Below are 8,155 nucleotides of genomic sequence, written 5' to 3' on the forward strand. Positions count from 1 at the left end.
ATTCGGAAGTCACTACCCATGTGGTCAGGCTCACAACAATTCCAGCACAATGACTTGGTAGAACACTCAGCTGCAATGTGACTAAAAATTGAATTAATATAAATACATTGAATTAATCTCAAAGAATAATTAACAATAAATCGAAAAATTGGATGAAAATGCGTTGAACTAACCTCAAAGAATAATTAATCAGAAATTGGATGCAAATGCATTGAATTAACCTCAAAAAGAATAATTAATGGAAAATCGAAAATTGTATGCAAATGCATTGAATTAAGCTAAAAAAAAATTAATTAACAAGAAATCGAAAACCATGTAAATTCATTTGATATAACCTTAAAGTATAATATTTGGATATGTAGTCGGAATGCCTCGACAAGTATAGTTTTGCATTTAAAATATTGTGTGTCATATTTATTTTCGTATGATTGGGAATGCTTTGCTATTCCAATACCTTGAATTTGATCTTCGCCTCATCGGGCATTCTCACAAAACTCCAATCAAAATTTTATTGTTGAACAACAAAATAAAGTAGAAGGGTTTTATTATTAAATATGGTTTATTTATTTATTTATTTATTTATTATTTTATTAAGAGTGAGTTTTTCATGTTACAAGAAATTTGGATGAGTGATCAATATAATATTCGATCATATCTCATAGTTATATATAGTTGCAAATAATTTTCATAACAACTTAATATAAAAGCACATATATATAGACAAGCGTTTGAGCTGATAGACAACTACGAGTATATAATTTGTCTTTTCGCTATCACTAAGTTATTGAAAATAAAATAGATTTTAGTATGATCTCTGATTTATCATAAGTAAAAGTTAATAGATAAATATAATATTAATATCTTTTTTTTACTCATACATTAAAGCAAAAATAAAAATATATGTTTTTTTCAAATCATAAGAAAAAAAACATTTTCATATAACGGCACCCGTTCGTAGGACGGGTTCAAAAACTAGTATATATATAATAGCAGTCCCTTTTTGTGGCCTATGAGGGTGTCCACGTACGCAAATTTTAAGTACCCTGTTTACTCACGAGAAATCAGGATGGATTAAGAAAAAAAAAACGGAGAAAAAACTGGTGAACACATTAAAAAGTCAGCAAAACCCACCGAATCTTTGTTTCGGCTCATTTTCCGGATGAAATCCAAATGAACAGAAAAATAGGATTTTAATATGAAAAATACAACTCTCTCTCCCCTCAATTGAGGAAACTAATTACTATAAATCAGCATACTAAAGCCCTTCGTCTTCTCCGAACCCTTATGTTTGGCTTTGTCCGAAATATCTCTGCCAATCCTTAAAAATGAACCCTACCCTCTTCACTCTTCAATTCACTGAGCCAACTCCAATTACCCACCCCTATTATTCAAAGGAAAAAAAAAAAAAAATCCAACATGCTCTAGCAATCCCTTCGTCAGGTATGAAAAACAGTTATGGTTTTCTGAGTTACATCCTCCGCTAATAAAAAAAATTCGATTGGGCAGTCGAGGAAGAAGACGAGGTTGCCGAACCAATTAAGGCAGTAAACTTGATTTTTCACACTTGAGTGAGTGAATGGGAGATGTATGAAACCAGACACGGAGCTAATGCCAATACTGGCTTTCCATACCGGAAGTACAAACACCACAAGGCCAAAGATTACCAAACCCATTATCCAAGTGAGATTTTCGAACAAATATCAACGTTAATGATTTGTCTAAGTTTCTGAGTCCAATTGGATCACCAACAAAGCGAGTGTTGATTATTGAAAAAGTATTTTGCATAAAATATTATTTCGGATTCTAACCCTTTTGTGCACTGCACAACAATGGAAGTTGGCGCTCAATTTGGAAAATTGAGTTCAAGGATGATTTGTGGCATAGGAGGTCTTGGTACAACCTGAATATACAATCTCCCTTACCCTCTTCATGGCACAGGACCTTTTACTGAAATCATTCAATAGTGTTACTATAAAAGAGTCACCAGCTGAATCAGCAGCTTCTTCAAGAGCCAAGGCGACAGAAGCTGTCAAGGCTCCTATAGAAAGATGGTTTTCAGAAGATCTAACACTGAGCAAAACTAACCTTCAGTGATGCAGACTTATCTCTTCAGAATCCACATCTGAATCCCCGTAGAAGCAGAGGAATCTGGATCTATCCGATTGCTTCATATGAATCATACAAAGCAGCTGAGGCATCCGAAACGGGAGAATAGGATAGTACACTCCTTTTTCCAGGAAGGAAGAACGAGGCCTTTTCAGCCTGACTCGATGAAGAGGGGATTTATATAGTGTCTCAAAAGTAAAAGCTCAGGTAGCTTTCCGACAGCCAGCCATTTGTTAATTAACAGGTAAGGGCTTTCAATCGTATATCAAAGTGAGAATAGTGGTGCAGCCTGCATCCGATGACTGCAATGTTTAAGTGATCCTTGAACCGTGCCTGTGACATTTGATAGGCAAGATGTGAGAAACAAAATTGATTTATAGTTTACTATTTTTGCATTCATTCATATTGCAGGTTTCTCTATCCCATATACCTGCTCATTTGTGTGGCTGCTGCAGCTGTCATTGAGTCTTTTCCTGATTTCTCTCGGGATAAGTATGCTCCAAATTTGACATCCTGACTATGACGGTGAGGTTTTCCTAGATTTTTAAGATATTTCTTTTGAACCCAATATATAGTTGCTTATTGTTTCACTCTTTGTGGAAACAGGCTGCTAAGGTCGTCAGACATGTTGTTCTTGGTCTCATACTAGCTGCCTCCCATTGCCGGACTTTCTCATTGATCCATGATTACTCTGCACCTTTGGAGGCTTACAAGCATTTAGAGCACCATGAAGATGTTGGAGTTGGTTAGTACCCTGTTAGCTATGAAAGTTAAAGCTTTTGCTACCAGATAAAATTTGGAAGTACCAATATTAACTGTTTCCGACCAAATATATGTTTTGCAGCTTCCATGGTATGTGTTGGAAGTGTGTGGCATCGCTTTCCATCAGCTTTTTTCGTTCCGGAGTATGTGGGTGAAGTTCGATGGCTAGATGATGGGTTCAGGGGCTCCTTCCTTTGCCTTTCAATGCTACCTTGGGTGGGTCTGTTGCAGCACCACCTTATTTTAACAATAAGAACATAGCTTCTGATGAGCAATATGTAAACGCTTATCTCAACCAATTCAATTTCTTATAGTATTGTGCTCAAGGTAACATATCATCTATCCTTATTAAACTTTATTCACAGCTTAGGGAGCAAATTTTAAGGTTCTAATCATTTGGATTTATTCAATAAGGTAAATTATTCTATTATTCTATTATTGGTTTCCTTATTTTTTGAATTATGTTTGTTATAAACTCTTTTGAAGCAAATCTGTTATTTTGCTATTGTATTGTGAATTATAATCTAGATTTTGATCTTGGGGTATCTTTGAATTTTTTAGATTTTGACATTTGATTTGATCAAAGGAAGGACTTGCTTGCATTATGCTGTTTAGGGTTTCCATCATAGAAGAGTAAGTGAGTTGTATTGCATAATTTGGTATGTCTAGACTGTTGTGTCATTCTAATAGTCACAATATCGTGCAATTTGCTATTCCTTAAATAATTAACTACGTACTCTGCTTGGTACTTCTAACATTTTTTTTATGTTAAAGTTGGAATACACATTATACAATAATTACATCTTAATAGAGAGCAATATCATCCTGTCACTAAAATAAAGAGTTCAGTCCATCTAATTCACACTCTGTGTACAAATGAATGAACAATCTTTCTCTTCTATTGATTTTTTTTTGTTTTCATCTAAGGCTTCATATTCTTCAAGTTAAAGTTCGAATTATTCATTCAATTTACTTTGGCGTCTACCGCTACTTATTTCAAATTTTGTCTTCTTTGATACCCATTTTTTGAAGTATGCTTTCAAAAGGTCTTGGGATGTAAACGTTGAACTACATACACCGGATTTGTTGATAAAGTTCAAGTTGATTAGTATGTATGTATACCAATAGTGTTAATAACAAAGGAACACTCATCGATTCTAGAAGTGGCGTTTCTTTATGGCCAATAGGACACGGAAAAATTTGCATGAATCCTTTTAACTTAGAATTTCACCAATTTTACCAAATGCAATTAGAAATACTTCTACAAATATTTTTTGATCAATCAAGAAAATTAAGTAAAACCCATCTTCATCAAGAAATAGCGGTCGATCTTGAAGGTTTGAAGAGAAGTTTGAATGTGCATTATGTCACCAAGAGGATCATTTTTTTTGTCTTTCAATTAATTATGTTATATTTATTTGATATTGTTGTAATCACTTGAATTAAAATTTGGAACAAGTAGAGTCTGTAATGCTCTGTCTCATAATATCCTACTTTGATCAAAGTCTTGCTACCAAGAATGGCACTAAACGGTGTGGTTATTTACTATGCAAGTTATTGTAAAGGTTTGAAACCTTCCAACAATCAATATGGATGGTCACCACACTTTTAAGAATGGGATACTGAATTCAAATGCTTTGAATAAACCGTGGGTTTGCCTTATAATACAATTTTTTTTGCATCTCTTTTAGTTTTGCTTAATGTGTGAGAATGCTCTCAGGAGAGCATGACCTTACGTCATCCCATGATGGATTTGTAAAATGTGAGTAATGACTATATTTACAGGCTTTTGTGAATTTTATGCTCAAATTTTTTTTTGAGCCACTTGAGGATAGTTTTTAGCGTTTGGTATTTGGTTTCATCAATGGGCTATATTGAAAGACAATCTAAGTAAATGGAATCTTTACCTTGCAAAAGGTTAGAAGGTACTTTCCCTATGACTATATTTGACTCTCACGGTTTATATATCTGTATTTTGTTGCATTGAATTAAAATCTTAAAATGCATTTATCTATGACCCGAATTATTTAAAATGCTATTTTTCATTACTTGAAACTAATTATATGCACTGATGTCGGAAATCATGTGGAATGATTGTTTTTATTTGTTATTTGGTGGGTCATGGTTTATACTACACCGCGTCGTGAAAATCGGAATGTTTCCTATATATTTTCTTAACCAAAAATGAGGCCCCTATTTGTAAACCCTTTGTTGTCTCCATTAAAGCCTTAATCGCTCTCACTCTCCGGTAATCAATTTATCAGCTAATCTATTGAAAAGCTAAAGATTCATTTACATTTGCTTATGAGGTCAAAGATTTTTTGACTGGAAACTTTGGGATTTTTATTAAACCATATCAAACTCTGCTTTGAAATGTGAAAGTTTACTGAACCAACCAAAATATATAGGAAAATAAAAGACCTTTACACACCTAGATTCTTTTTCTTTTTTTCCTTTCCCTTGACTTTTTTCCAAGTCATCTCCAAAATGCCTCAAAGTAGATTCTGAAGACACGTAAACTTCATGATTTAGGTTTTCATATATAAAATAAAAAATTGTACTTTTCATATATATGTAGTAGATTAAGTTGACATATTCTCTAATTTTCTTTTTGTTGCTTCTGCAGTTATTAGTAGACACACAACTATTCTCTGCTCTATCAGACTCCCGTCTATCCTTCTATGAGCACGAGTAGTTCTAACTTAAACACACCTTATTTATATTGTCTTGGAAAGTTTTAAGGTAAACCTGATTGGTTTTGACTAGAATAACCGAATAAGCTATTTCAAGGTCAGTGTCAGTCGGGTCGTCTAAGATGAGTCAACAAATAATGGGAGGCTGATCATTGACACCGTTGGGATTGAGGAATACGTGTTGTCTCTATACAGTATCAGTAGCAACTATCTCATGAACTACAATTCTGAGGCTGTTGATCGAACAGGGGACGATGTGCATCTGCAGAAGTCCCAAATGGTTTTTGTATCATAAGTAATACAAATGATTAGGCTCCCAACCCTCTGCCTCCTTTATTTTTAGCCTTCATAATTTATATAAATGTACCAAGTTTGTAGCCCCTCCTCTTTTTGGCAGTTGATTACAAGTCTTTTGTTATAAGAAACTATATCTTTTAATTCAGTTATCATACATCATCAAATAAGGACTAATTTATTGCCTTGGAAAAGCACACAAGGCTTATTCAGGATGTGTATTTTGTGCATTGCATACAGATGATCATAATGCTAAATTTATAGACTTCCAACATTTTTGTTTGTTGCAAATGTAACTGCATACCCAGTCCAGGTGTTACATGCCAGTAGATTTGTTCTCAGTTCCCTTGAAAATAAAGTGATCATTTGGTGATGCCAACTTGGTTTCTCCAAATAAATGATGACATCCGTATGGATTTCTGACTTTCGGTACAGCGACACCAGACCAAGGCCTTACCAGCTAGGCACTGGATGTGTGTGGCTCGAGTTACTGGGATCTTAATGTAAATTTGATCAGTAGTTGCTATACAGCAAGAAACCATTATTGAAGGCTTGATCATAATTTATTCATAGTTTAGCCCAGTATCATTCTCATAACTGATTGAAGCAATACTACGTATAACTAGATTGATAACTAGAGCTATTTCGACTTAAAGTTACGTCAGCATCTCTTTCTCCTACCTTATATATTGTCAATTCAATTGTTCTACAATGCTTGATTGGATATTGATAAGGGAATACTAGCCTATTAAACAGAAGACATTAATGTGTACACTAATTAGAAACCTAAAAACTAACCCAAACTAACAGACCAGCAAATTTGAAAGTTGAAGCCAAAATTTGACATCAAGCACAAATATTGGTTTAAGGTGAAAATATTAGTAATTGAAAGAAAACAGTTAGTCACTAATTGGTGTACACTACGAAGTTACAACTTCAAATACGAAGAAAAAACATCCGAATTTATAGGGGAAGCATTCAGTGAAGGTCAACCATACCATCGCGAAATAAACATGTAGAAGATGATATCAACCAAAACTATAAATCATATATAGAAGCAACCATTCATATAATTTCAGACAACCGAAGGTAGCCAGTACATATCTACACAACTGTCATATTTTAATGAAATAACTTAAATTACTACAATTTACTTTATGCTCAGTGCAAGTGATATATATAGTTAAATAGGGAAAAACATATGACTAGGCTATCACATTCCATCTCTCTATTTAGCACTATTTTCCATGAACACAGGGTCAGGTCAGCATTTGAACACCTTGCAGACCATCAACCACAGTATAACAATGACGATAAGGACCAAGACAAAGAACCCATCTTACGCCGAAGTTGCCTGCCCTGCCTCTGGAAGCTATTAGCCTGGAGACCAAGACAGAGAACCCAAAATAATTAAACACATCATATCACCCATGTAAAACTCTCCAATCCTAAGAAATTCTAGGTATGGACAACCAAAAACATAATAGGGTATGACTCACAATTTCAGGAAATAGTTTATTCGGTTAAAAGTATGTCAACTGCTTCAACAATAGAAATAGCTGTGCACTTGGTTGATGGTGAAAACAACAACGGGCATGCAGTGCGAAAGGCTCAGCTTCACATTTGGGAGCGAGCTTGAGTACATGAACAAGGCCAAGACAAAGAACTTCGGTTATACTTAGTGAACAATGCAACATGGAGTCGGTCAATATACTATCTGATCCAGTTCCTCCCACTCATGCAAAGCACATCCTGCCTTTTGACGATGATATTGTTGAAGCCATTGAGATAGTATTGGAGAATTCAAATGAACCTAAATACCTCCCCTTCAGTGTTAACAAACTTAATTACCCGGCTTTTATGCAAAGAAGTCCTTGCATGAATTGTGTCCCTTTGGCAAACTTCGGGGTATTCTTGGAATTATATCTCCTATCTACATCAGTTTTTGGTAGTTCCTGCAGTGGAGGGAATATATCCAGATATCTTAATGCAGCCTCTCCTTTACTATCGCTCAACACCGACACACACGCGACAAATTGGTAAACCACCGTCCTTATCGTCTTTGCTTGATAAGGCTGCTACACTTTTCGATCTTGATGGTTGAGAGCAAACCATCATTAGTAGTAAGTCCATCATCCTCATGTCGTACCTCAACTTCCTTAAGGCTCATATCATCGATTAGATGTGAGTGATATAAAATCTCGAACTTGATTTTCTATAACACTGCTAACATATTTAGTGCTTTCTATGACCGCGAAACAATGTCCCCTCTTGAAAATCGGTAGTAACTTTTAATTAGA

At 34.8% G+C, this 8,155-nt stretch overlaps 1 long non-coding RNA gene across 4 annotated transcripts; it reads left to right on the forward strand.

The window, feature by feature from the left end:
• The first annotated feature begins 1,222 nt into the window (after window positions 1–1,222).
• On the forward strand, window positions 1,223–6,072 carry LOC147519202 (uncharacterized). Of its 4 annotated transcripts, XR_015212073.1 has the most exons (8): window positions 1,223–2,350; window positions 2,518–2,631; window positions 2,713–2,851; window positions 2,951–3,146; window positions 3,234–3,282; window positions 3,430–3,501; window positions 4,690–4,793; window positions 5,495–6,072. It is a non-coding gene; the product is annotated as an uncharacterized LOC147519202 (long non-coding RNA). The 4 variants fall into 4 exon arrangements; XR_015212072.1 differs by lacking the exon at window positions 4,690–4,793 and having other exon boundaries at window positions 5,495–6,003; XR_015212071.1 differs by lacking the exons at window positions 4,690–4,793; window positions 5,495–6,072 and having other exon boundaries at window positions 3,430–3,662.
• Window positions 6,073–8,155: the final 2,083 nt, after the last annotated feature.

The sequence above is a fragment of the Coptis chinensis genome, chromosome 2, assembly GCF_015680905.1.
Source record: "Coptis chinensis isolate HL-2020 chromosome 2, ASM1568090v1, whole genome shotgun sequence".
Lineage (NCBI taxonomy): Eukaryota > Viridiplantae > Streptophyta > Magnoliopsida > Ranunculales > Ranunculaceae > Coptis > Coptis chinensis.